The following is a 12614-nucleotide window of genomic DNA, read 5'->3' on the forward strand; positions in this document are numbered from 1 at the left end:
CTGTCCTTCTTGAGCTGGGGAGCCCAGGACTGGACCCAGTGCTCCAGGTGGGGCCTCCCCAGGGCAGAGTAGAGGGGGGAGGATGACCTCCCTCGACCTGCTGGTCACACTCTTCCTGATGCACCCCAGGATGCCATTGGCCTTCTTGGCCACAAGGGCACATTGTCAGCTCATGGTCATCCTGTTGTCCACCAGGCCTCCTAGGTCTTTCTCCTCCAAGGTGCTCTCCAAACCCTTCCCCCCTGTCCTATGGCTCCCCTCCCTGATGACCCAACATTACAGAATCACAGAATCGCAGAATCTTCATGGTTGCATGGGACCTTTGAGATCATCGAGTCCAACCACACAAAGAAGGAAAAAAAAAAAAAGGTAACCACACCCACAACCAACCACACAGCACACCCACCCACAAACAGACGCAAACCAACAATCTCGGGCACTAGAGCATGCCCTGGAGAGCCATGTCTAAACGTTTCTTAAATATCTCCAGGGATGGCGACTCCACCACCTCCCTGGGCAGGCCTGACCACTCTCTCAGTAAAGTAGTGCTTCCTAATATCCAATCTAAACCTCCCCTGCCGCAACTTCAGACCATTTCCTCTGGTCCTGTCTTTATTCCCTTGGGAGAAGAGGCCAACACCCACCTCTGTACAACCTCCTTCCAGGTAGTTGTAGAGGGCAATGAGGTCTCCCCTCAGCCTCCTCTTCTCCAAACTAAGCATGCCCAGTTCCCTCAGCCTCTCCTCATATGAGTTGTTCTCTAGACCCCCCACCAGCTTGGTGGCTCTCCTCTGGACACGGTCCAGCAGCTCAGTGTCCTTCCTGTAGTGAGGGGCCCAGAACTGGACACAGCGCTCAAGGTGAGGCCTCACCAGTGCCGAGTACAGAGGCACCATCACTTCCCTACTCCTGCTGGCCCAGCTATTCCTGATACAGGCCGGGATGCCGTTGGCCTTCTTGGCCACCTGGGCACACGGCTGGCTCATGTGAAGCCGGCTGTCCACCAACACCCCCAGGTCCTTTTCTGCTGGGCAGCTTTCCAGCCGCTCTTCCCCGAGCCTGTAGCGTTGCCTGGGGTTGTTGTGACCAAAATGCAGGACCTGGCACTTGGCCTTATTAAACCGCATCCCATTGGCCTTGGCCCGTTGATCCAACCTGTCCAGATCCCTCTGTAGAGCCTTCCGACCCTCAAGCAGATGAACACTCCCACCTAGCTTGGTGTCATCTGCAGACTTACTGAGGGTGCACTCAATCCCCTTATCTAGATCATCAATAAAGATATGAAACAAGACTGGCCCCAAAACTGAGCCCTGAGGGACACCACTGGTGACCGTCCGCCAACTGGATTTCACCCTATTAATTACAACTCCCTGGGCACGCCATCCAGCCCATTTTTTACCCGGTGAAGAGTACACTTGTCTATGCCATGATTCGCCAGCTTCTCCAGGAGAACGCTGTGGGGGAGGGTGTCAAAGGCCTTACCAAAGTCCAGGTAGACAACGTCCACAGCCTTCCCCGCATCGAGCAGGCGGGTCACATGGTCATAGAAAGAGATCAAGTTGGTTAAGCAGGACTTGCCGTGAGAGCTCACTCAAGGTGTTCCTCTCCATGATCTTTCGCGGTACCGAGGTCGGGCTGACAGGCCTATAGTTTCCCGGATCCTCCTTCCGTCCCTTCTTGTAGGTGGGCGTCACACTGGCCACCCTCCAGTCATCTGGTACCTCTCCTGTTGACCAGGATTGTTGATAGATAATGGAGAGAGGCTTGGTGAGCTCTCCCGCCAGCTCCCTGAGTACCCTTGGGTGAATTCCATCGGGCCCCATAGACTTACGCGTGTCCAGGTGCATAAGCAAATCTTTAACTACTTCCTCCTGGACTATGGGGGGGTTGTTCTGCTCTCCATCCTTATCTTCCAGCTCAGGAGGCTGAACACCCTGGGGATAGCTGGTCCGACTATTGAAGACCGAGGCAAAGAAGGCATTAAGTATCTCAGCCTTCTCCTCGTCCTTGGTCGCAATGTTTCCCCCCTCATCCAGGAAGGGATGGAGATTCTCCCTGACTCTCTTTTTGTTGACGTATTTCCAGAAACTTTTTTTGCTGTCCCTTACATTAATGGCCAGGTTGAGTTCCAGCTGGGCTTTTGCCTTCCTAATTTTTTCTCTGTGTAACCTAACAAGATCTCTGTACTCCTTCTGAGTTGCCTGTCCCTTCATCCAAAGGTGGTAAACCTTCCTTTTTTCCCGAAGTCCCATCCAAAGCTCTTTGTTCAACCAGGCCGGCCATTTTCCCCGCCCTTTAATTTTGCGCCTCATGGGGACAGCCTGCTCCTGGGCCTTTTGGATTTCCTTCGCGAAGAGCGTCCAGCCTTCCTGGACCCCTTTGGCCCGCAGGATTATCTCCCAAGGGACCCTCCCAACCAGGGTTCTGAACAGGCTAAAGTCCACCCTCCGGAAGGCCAAGGTGGAGGTTTTGCTAACCCCCTTCCTTACCTCACTAAGAATTGAAAACTTGACCGTTTGATGATCGCTAAGGCCGAGACGGCCTCCGACCTCCCCATCTCCCACTAGTGCTTCTTTGTTTGTGAAAAGTAGGTCTAGCGAGGCGCCTCCCCTAGTAGGCTCTCCTACCAGTTGTGTCAGGAAGTTATCTTCCGTACACTCAAGGAACTCCTAGCCTTGCCTGCTCTCTGCAGTGTTATATTTCCAGCAGATATCCGGTAGGCTGAAGTCCCCAACCAGAACAAGGGCTGGCGATGGCAAGACTTCAGCCAGCCGCTTACAGAATACTTTCATCAACCTGCTCATCCTGGACTGAGGCATGGCTAGGAAAGGGAGGCAGGTTCATCGCTCTCCCTCATATTGGCTTTCTATTTCAGTTTGGGTTTCAATGAGGTCTGGTGTGTTCTAGTTTATTACTTCTGAGATGAGCCGGGATGTATCAAAGAGGAGTACGGGACCGGTGACGGTTCATAAGCGCCATGGTAATTTTGTGTTTCTTGGTCTCTTAGGTGCCATAATTAATTGTTGCTGCAGCCTCCAATTCTGGGATCGGCGTGGAGCAGGTGAGTGGAACTCCATGGAGCTTCTGCGGATGAGGGTGTCGTGGAAGAGGTTGGAATTTACAGTTACGATGCTCAGTCTTGGAGCTGTGGTTTCTTGTTTGCAGATGAAGAGGAGCCAAGTGACTGCAGGAAAATGAGTTAGCTGTTGTGGTTTTTGTCAAGGATGAATTCAGACGCCCGGCTCTCTGAAAGCTCAACTGAGGGAACGGCACTGGAAAGGGACTGAGGTTGACGGTTTCAGGACAGGCTTTTTAAGTTAAAGAAGGGCATAGAGCTGTTCAGGAACGGCCCCTTTTAGGCAGGTAAAGGAAGCAGGTTACTAAAGAAGAGTCCCAGCACAAAATCGCCCTTAGAGGGATTAGGAAGCATTTCTTTGCCAAGGTGGTGGTCAAACGCTGGAAGAGGTGTCCTGGGGAGGTGGTTGATGCCCCAAGTGTCTCCTTGTTTGAGAGGCGTTTGGACAAAGCCCTTACGAATGCCCTTCTTGGGTGATTTGTGGTGATTTTCCTGCAGTCGGGAGGTGAAGCCGGGCTGTGGAGCCGAGCGCGGTGTGAGCCGAGGACGGGTGTGATTGTCCCCAGGCTTTGGGGGACTGTGTCGCGGGCCCTGTCCCCGCAGGAGGGGACGCTGTCCGGGTTCCAGAGCAAGGCCTTGCAGCCCGTGTTGTGGTGTGTGTGTGTCCCATGTCAGTCTCCAAGGGCTGTCCTTGTCCCGGGGGCTGCGTGGTGCTTTCTGCGTGGGGCCGTGTTGGTGGTTCCTGCAGGGACCCCTCTGTCCTGGCTGCCCCTGGGGAAGGGGACAGGGGAGTCCCCCCCTGGCCAGTGGCACCCCGCTGGTGGTGGCTCGTCCCTGGGGGCAGCTCGTTGCCCTTTGGGGCTCGTGGGCTCCGATTGGGGGCTCGTGGGGGCTGTGGCACCTGGGGGGGGTTCTGATTCCCGGTGCCCCCTGCGCTCCCTCCCTCCCCGCCCCCGCCCCTAAACAGGCACGGAGCGGTTCTGGAGAAACAACTTTTAATTGAAACAACGTTTTAACACAAGAGAAAAGGTCCTATTGAAGCTACTCTAAACCCCCCTCCCTCCCTCAAATACACCCCCCTCCCTCAATACAGCCCTCTCCCCAAATACAGCCCTCTCCCCAAGCACCCCCCGCAAATACAGCCCTCTCCACAACTGCACACCCCCCTCCCCTAAATACGAGGCCCCCCCTCCCCTGAAGATGGTGCCCCCCTCCCCGAGTACACACAGCCCCTCTCTCCAGTACACACACCTCCTCCCTCAAATACACACAACCACCACCCCTCCCATCATCTCCGTCTCCTCCCTGTGGTGGGACTCGGCCCCCGCTCTGTCCCCGGCCCCCTTGAGAGAGCCCTGCGCTTGCTGGGTGGTGGCGATGGGGGGCTGGTTCCCCGCTTTGTCCCCCGCCTCTCCCCCATGGCGAGCTGTGCCGGGGTCATCTCCGTCCCCACATCCCTCCAGGGCTCCTGGGGCTCTGGTGTCTTCTCCGTCCCCAAGTCCCCCCAGGGCTCCTTGGACTCTGGTGGCAGCTCCAATGCCACATCCCCCCAGGGCTCCAGGGACTCCGTCCCATAGAGGAGTTCCTCCAGGAAGCGCACGGCCTCCATGGTCTCCTCCAGGCTGTAGTTGTGGCTCAGCAGCTCCTCGGGCAGCTCGACGGAGTCAAAGTCACAGGGGGAGACGGCTGTGCTGGTGTCACCAGGGTCTCCAGGCCTTGGGCTGCTGCCAGGACTGTCCTGGCCGACCCCTGCCGCCTCCCCGGAGCAGTCAAAGAGCTTCAGAGCCTCCTCCAGAGGCACTTCCTGGGGCACATTGAGGTCCCCGAGGGTTTGGCTGTAGGGGACAGGAGAGGGGCTGGTGGGGACACTGATGTCCACGGAGGTGACGCTGTCCCAGGAGATGTCAGTGTCTGAGGAGGTGTCACTGTATGCGGGGATGTTGCTGTCCGGGGTTCTCTCCTTAGGGGTGGCCGTGCTGGAGCTGTTGGTCCCTGAAGACAGTTCCTTGATGTTATCGTGGCCGTGGATCAAGTTTGGCCCTGCGGTGGGTGCTGGTGTCACCACTCTCCCCTCTCTGCTGGTGGCATCAGGGTCCCCAGGCCTGGGGATGTTGCTGGTGCTGTCCTGGCTGGACGCCACCGTGTCCGTGGAGGAATCCAAGAGCCTGAGGGCCTCTTGGAGGAGCATCTCCTCGCTCACTTCCACAGTGCTGGCCCGGACCCCAGGAGCTGGTTTGTGGGGGGCAGCAGAGGGTCTGGGGGGCACGTGGCTGCGTGGGGGGACATGGCTGTGTGGGGGTGCCCCCGCAGGGGTGGCCGTGCTGGAGATGTTGCTCCGTGCAGGGGGTCCCTTGACGTGCTGGAGGCTGGGGATGGAGGTCAGCAGCAGCGGGGGGGCTGCGGGCACCGCTCTGCCCTGGTGGCCGTAGGCTGGGAGCTGTGTCAGCGGGGGCTGTGTGGGCTGTCCCTGGAGGATGCCGGGGGCTGCCCAGGCCGGGAGGGTCTCACAGCCCGCGCGGCCACACAGGGAAGGGCCCGGGGGAGCAGCGGCACCGTGGGCGAGCGTGGGGGTGGCCGTCGGAGGCTGGTTGGTGAGGGTCCGCTCCATGTGGAAGAAGCGGGGATTGTAGCAGCAACTGCAGGGGGCCGTCTGCAGCCCTGGGGGGGGAAAGGGAGCCGTGCTGGGCCGGGGGCAGCCTCCAGAGCACCCTGCGAGCCGTCCCCCGTGGCCCCCATCCCGGCTGTGAGCCAGGCCCCTGGGGAGCTGGTGGCCGGTCGCTCCCCGGAGTGAGGTGCTGTGCCGGAGGGGCTGGGGCTGGAAACTGGGGAGGGGACGTGCTTTGGGGGAGGAAACAGGAGAGATGGCCCCCAGAGGTTGGGAAATTCCCTGGAAATTGGATTTCCTGGGCAGGTGAGGGCAGGGATGCTCAGCCGGGCTTGTTGAACCCTCCACACCCAGTACCAAAAGTGCTGGGGGGGAACAGGGGAGGTGGGATGGTGAAGGTGACCAGGTGACCAGGGTCCTCGGGGGCTGAAGGCGGCAGAGGGCACAGGGGGTCCATACCTGGTGGTGTGGCCTGTGGGGCCCATGGGGCCGCCCCCACGGTGGGTGGCCAGGCTGCGGGGAAGGGCTGCTCCTGGCCGGGCAGTCGAACCAGGGTGGCTGAGCCTGGAAGAGAGAGAGGAGCCATGGCCGCGGTCACCTCCTGCGCTCTGTTCCCCGTGAGCGTCCTCGGGCTGCGGGTTGGGGTCAGTCCCTACCTTGGGGGTAGAAGGTTTGGGGGAGCACAAAAGTCTGAAGCGTCTGGGGCGCCGCGGGTGCCCGGGGGCCGTTTGGTGGGAGCCAGAGTGGTGGCAGCGCCATCGTCGGTCCTCTCGGTCTCTCCGCTGCTAAGGACTCTTTGGTCACCAGGGATGGAATGTGGGGGCTCCCTGTGCCCCGCCCCCTCCTCCAATAGCCTCCCCATCTCCTGCTGGAGGCCTGGTGGGAGATGGGATGGTCTTGGCCACAGTGATCATGAAATGGTTGAGTTTAACATCGTCAGTGGAATGAGAAAACTGGTGGGAAGAGTTGCTCCCCTGGATTTTGGGGGTTGAATGCCCCCTTAACGAGCTGATGATGCCAAAGCGGGAGGTGCTGTTGACCCTCTTGAGGGCCAAGAGGCCTTGCAGAAGGCTCTAGATAGATTGGAGCACTGGGCAATCATCAGTGGCGTGAAGTTGAAGCAGTAAAAGTGCGGGATTCTGCCCTGGGAGGGAGGAACTCTGGGCGGGAGTGTAACTGGGGAGAGGGGTGGCTGGAGAGCAGCCCTGCACAAAGGGGTCCGGGGGTGCTGGGGGCAGCAGCTGAGGAGGAGCCATCGGTGTCCCCTGGCACCAAGAGGGCAACCCCCATGCTGGGGGGCATCAAACACAGTTGAAGCAGGCGGCCAAGAGCGGGGATTGTCCCACTGTGCTCGGCGCTGGTGCGGCCTCACCTGGAGCCCTGGGTGCAGGGCTGGGCCCCACCGTTGGAGAAGGATGGGAAGGTCCTCGAATGCCTCCAGAGGAGGGCAACCAAGCTGGTGACAGGGCTGGAAGACATGTCCCCGAATCCGAGACTGGTTTGGATTGGAAGGGACCTGTGAGCTCACCGTGTCCCACCCTGTGCCCTGGGCAGGGACCCGTCCCACCAGACCAGGTTTTTCAAGCCCCGTCCAACCTGGCCTTGAACGCCTGCAGGGTTGGGGCAGCCACAGCTTCTCTGGGCACCGTTGGCCAGTCTCACCACCCTCGCAGCAAAGAATTTCTTCCCCTGATCTCATCTCAATCTCCTTTCTGTCAGTGTCACAGAATCACACAATCACAGAATCACATTGGGATGGAAGGGGCCTCTGCAGATCATCTAGTCCAAACCCCGCCCCCCCCCCCCAGCAGGTCCACCTAGAGGAGGTTGCACAGGAACTTGTCCAGGCGGGTTTTGAATGTCTCCAGAGAAGGAGAGTCTGCCACCCCCCTGGGCAGCCTGTTCCAAGGCTCTGCCACCCTCACAGGAAAGAACTTCCTCCTCCTGTTTAGGTGGAACTTCCCATGTTCAAGTTTCTGCTCGTTCCCTCTTGTCCTGTCACTGGGCACCACTGAAAAAAGAGCAGCCCCGTCCTCTTGACACCCACCCTTTAAGTATTTATCAGCATTGATCAAATCCCCCCTCAGTCTTCTCTAGACTAAAAAGACCCAAGTCCCTCAGCCTTTCCTCATAAGGGAGAAGCTCCAGTCCCCTCATCGTCTTTGTAGCCCTCTGCTGTACCCTCTCCAGCAGTTCCCTGTCCTTCTTGAGCTGGGGAGCCCAGGACTGGACCCAGTGCTCCAGGTGGGGCCTCCCCAGGGCAGAGTAGAGGGGGGAGGATGACCTCCCTCGACCTGCTGGTCACACTCTTCCTGATGCACCCCAGGATGCCATTGGCCTTCTTGGCCACAAGGGCACATTGTCAGCTCATGGTCATCCTGTTGTCCACCAGGCCTCCTAGGTCTTTCTCCTCCAAGGTGCTCTCCAAACCCTTCCCCCCTGTCCTATGGCTCCCCTCCCTGATGACCCAACATTACAGAATCACAGAATCGCAGAATCTTCATGGTTGCATGGGACCTTTGAGATCATCGAGTCCAACCACACAAAGAAGGAAAAAAAAAAAAAGGTAACCACACCCACAACCAACCACACAGCACACCCACCCACAAACAGACGCAAACCAACAATCTCGGGCACTAGAGCATGCCCTGGAGAGCCATGTCTAAACGTTTCTTAAATATCTCCAGGGATGGCGACTCCACCACCTCCCTGGGCAGGCCTGACCACTCTCTCAGTAAAGTAGTGCTTCCTAATATCCAATCTAAACCTCCCCTGCCGCAACTTCAGACCATTTCCTCTGGTCCTGTCTTTATTCCCTTGGGAGAAGAGGCCAACACCCACCTCTGTACAACCTCCTTCCAGGTAGTTGTAGAGGGCAATGAGGTCTCCCCTCAGCCTCCTCTTCTCCAAACTAAGCATGCCCAGTTCCCTCAGCCTCTCCTCATATGAGTTGTTCTCTAGACCCCCCACCAGCTTGGTGGCTCTCCTCTGGACACGGTCCAGCAGCTCAGTGTCCTTCCTGTAGTGAGGGGCCCAGAACTGGACACAGCGCTCAAGGTGAGGCCTCACCAGTGCCGAGTACAGAGGCACCATCACTTCCCTACTCCTGCTGGCCCAGCTATTCCTGATACAGGCCGGGATGCCGTTGGCCTTCTTGGCCACCTGGGCACACGGCTGGCTCATGTGAAGCCGGCTGTCCACCAACACCCCCAGGTCCTTTTCTGCTGGGCAGCTTTCCAGCCGCTCTTCCCCGAGCCTGTAGCGTTGCCTGGGGTTGTTGTGACCAAAATGCAGGACCTGGCACTTGGCCTTATTAAACCGCATCCCATTGGCCTTGGCCCGTTGATCCAACCTGTCCAGATCCCTCTGTAGAGCCTTCCGACCCTCAAGCAGATGAACACTCCCACCTAGCTTGGTGTCATCTGCAAACTTACTGAGGGTGCACTCAATCCCCTTATCTAGATCATCAATAAAGATATGAAACAAGACTGGCCCCAAAACTGAGCCCTGAGGGACACCACTGGTGACCGTCCGCCAACTGGATTTCACCCTATTAATTACAACTCCCTGGGCACGCCATCCAGCCCATTTTTTACCCGGTGAAGAGTACACTTGTCTATGCCATGATTCGCCAGCTTCTCCAGGAGAACGCTGTGGGGGAGGGTGTCAAAGGCCTTACCAAAGTCCAGGTAGACAACGTCCACAGCCTTCCCCGCATCGAGCAGGCGGGTCACATGGTCATAGAAAGAGATCAAGTTAAGGTTAAGCAGGACCTCCCTTTCATAAACCCATGCTGGCTGGCGCGGATCCCTTGGCTGCCCTGCACTTGCCGTGAGAGCTCACTCAAGGTGTTCCTCTCCATGATCTTTCGCGGTACCGAGGTCGGGCTGACAGGCCTATAGTTTCCCGGATCCTCCTTCCGTCCCTTCTTGTAGGTGGGCGTCACACTGGCCACCCTCCAGTCATCTGGTACCTCTCCTGTTGACCAGGATTGTTGATAGATAATGGAGAGAGGCTTGGTGAGCTCTCCCGCCAGCTCCCTGAGTACCCTTGGGTGAATTCCATCGGGCCCCATAGACTTACGCGTGTCCAGGTGCATAAGCAAATCCTTAACTACTTCCTCCTGGACTATGGGGGGGTTGTTCTGCTCTCCATCCTTATCTTCCAGCTCAGGAGGCTGAACACCCTGGGGATAGCTGGTCCGACTATTGAAGACCGAGGCAAAGAAGGCATTAAGTATCTCAGCCTTCTCCTCGTCCTTGGTCGCAATGTTTCCCCCCTCATCCAGGAAGGGATGGAGATTCTCCCTGACTCTCTTTTTGTTGACGTATTTCCAGAAACTTTTTTTGTTGTCCCTTACATTAATGGCCAGGTTGAGTTCCAGCTGGGCTTTTGCCTTCCTAATTTTTTCTCTGTGTAACCTAACAAGATCTCTGTACTCCTCCTGAGTTGCCTGTCCCTTCATCCAAAGGTGGTAAACCTTCCTTTTTTCCCGAAGTCCCATCCAAAGCTCTTTGTTCAACCAGGCCGGCCATTTTCCCCGCCCTTTAATTTTGCGCCTCATGGGGACAGCCTGCTCCTGGGCCTTTTGGATTTCCTTCGCGAAGAGCGTCCAGCCTTCCTGGACCCCTTTGGCCCGCAGGATTATCTCCCAAGGGACCCTCCCAACCAGGGTTCTGAACAGGCTAAAGTCCACCCTCCGGAAGGCCAAGGTGGAGGTTTTGCTAACCCCCTTCCTTACCTCACTAAGAATTGAAAACTTGACCGTTTGATGATCGCTAAGGCCGAGACGGCCTCCGACCTCCCCATCTCCCACTAGTGCTTCTTTGTTTGTGAAAAGTAGGTCTAGCGAGGCGCCTCCCCTAGTAGGCTCTCCTACCAGTTGTGTCAGGAAGTTATCTTCCGTACACTCAAGGAACTCCTAGCCTTGCCTGCTCTCTGCAGTGTTATATTTCCAGCAGATATCCGGTAGGCTGAAGTCCCCAACCAGAACAAGGGCTGGCGATGGCAAGACTTCAGCCAGCCGCTTACAGAATACTTTCATCAACCTGCTCATCCTGGACTGAGGCATGGCTAGGAAAGGGAGGCAGGTTCATCGCTCTCCCTCATATTGGCTTTCTATTTCAGTTTGGGTTTCAATGAGGTCTGGTGTGTTCTAGTTTATTACTTCTGAGATGAGCCGGGATGTATCAAAGAGGAGTACGGGACCGGTGACGGTTCATAAGCGCCATGGTAATTTTGTGTTTCTTGGTCTCTTAGGTGCCATAATTAATTGTTGCTGCAGCCTCCAATTCTGGGATCGGCGTGGAGCAGGTGAGTGGAACTCCATGGAGCTTCTGCGGATGAGGGTGTCGTGGAAGAGGTTGGAATTTACAGTTACGATGCTCAGTCTTGGAGCTGTGGTTTCTTGTTTGCAGATGAAGAGGAGCCAAGTGACTGCAGGAAAATGAGTTAGCTGTTGTGGTTTTTGTCAAGGATGAATTCAGACGCCCGGCTCTCTGAAAGCTCAACTGAGGGAACGGCACTGGAAAGGGACTGAGGTTGACGGTTTCAGGACAGGCTTTTTAAGTTAAAGAAGGGCATAGAGCTGTTCAGGAACGGCCCCTTTTAGGCAGGTAAAGGAAGCAGGTTACTAAAGAAGAGTCCCAGCACAAAATCGCCCTTAGAGGGATTAGGAAGCATTTCTTTGCCAAGGTGGTGGTCAAACGCTGGAAGAGGTGTCCTGGGGAGGTGGTTGATGCCCCAAGTGTCTCCTTGTTTGAGAGGCGTTTGGACAAAGCCCTTACGAATGCCCTTCTTGGGTGATTTGTGGTGATTTTCCTGCAGTCGGGAGGTGAAGCCGGGCTGTGGAGCCGAGCGCGGTGTGAGCCGAGGACGGGTGTGATTGTCCCCAGGCTTTGGGGGACTGTGTCGCGGGCCCTGTCCCCGCAGGAGGGGACGCTGTCCGGGTTCCAGAGCAAGGCCTTGCAGCCCGTGTTGTGGTGTGTGTGTGTCCCATGTCAGTCCCCAAGGGCTGTCCTTGTCCCGGGGGCTGCGTGGTGCTTTCTGCGTGGGGCCGTGTTGGTGGTTCCTGCAGGGACCCCTCTGTCCTGGCTGCCCCTGGGGAAGGGGACAGGGGAGTCCCCCCCTGGCCAGTGGCACCCCGCTGGTGGTGGCTCGTCCCTGGGGGCAGCTCGTTGCCCTTTGGGGCTCGTGGGCTCCGATTGGGGGCTCGTGGGGGCTGTGGCACCTGGGGGGGGTTCTGATTCCCGGTGCCCCCTGCGCTCCCTCCCTCCCCGCCCCCGCCCCTAAACAGGCACGGAGCGGTTCTGGAGAAACAACTTTTAATTGAAACAACGTTTTAACACAAGAGAAAAGGTCCTATTGAAGCTACTCTAAACCCCCCTCCCTCCCTCAAATACACCCCCCTCCCTCAATACAGCCCTCTCCCCAAATACAGCCCTCTCCCCAAGCACCCCCCGCAAATACAGCCCTCTCCACAACTGCACACCCCCCTCCCCTAAATACGAGGCCCCCCCTCCCCTGAAGATGGTGCCCCCCTCCCCGAGTACACACAGCCCCTCTCTCCAGTACACACACCTCCTCCCTCAAATACACACAACCACCACCCCTCCCATCATCTCCGTCTCCTCCCTGCGGTGGGACTCGGCCCCCGCTCTGTCCCCGGCCCCCTTGAGAGAGCCCTGCGCTTGCTGGGTGGTGGCGATGGGGGGCTGGTTCCCCGCTTTGTCCCCCGCCTCTCCCCCATGGCGAGCTGTGCCGGGGTCATCTCCGTCCCCACATCCCTCCAGGGCTCCTGGGGCTCTGGTGTCTTCTCCGTCCCCAAGTCCCCCCAGGGCTCCTTGGACTCTGGTGGCAGCTCCAATGCCACATCCCCCCAGGGCTCCAGGGACTCCGTCCCATAGAGGAGTTCCTCCAGGAAGCGCACGGCCT

This window comes from Numenius arquata, unplaced genomic scaffold, assembly GCF_964106895.1.
Source record: "Numenius arquata unplaced genomic scaffold, bNumArq3.hap1.1 HAP1_SCAFFOLD_144, whole genome shotgun sequence".
NCBI classification, from domain to species: Eukaryota; Metazoa; Chordata; class Aves; order Charadriiformes; family Scolopacidae; genus Numenius; species Numenius arquata.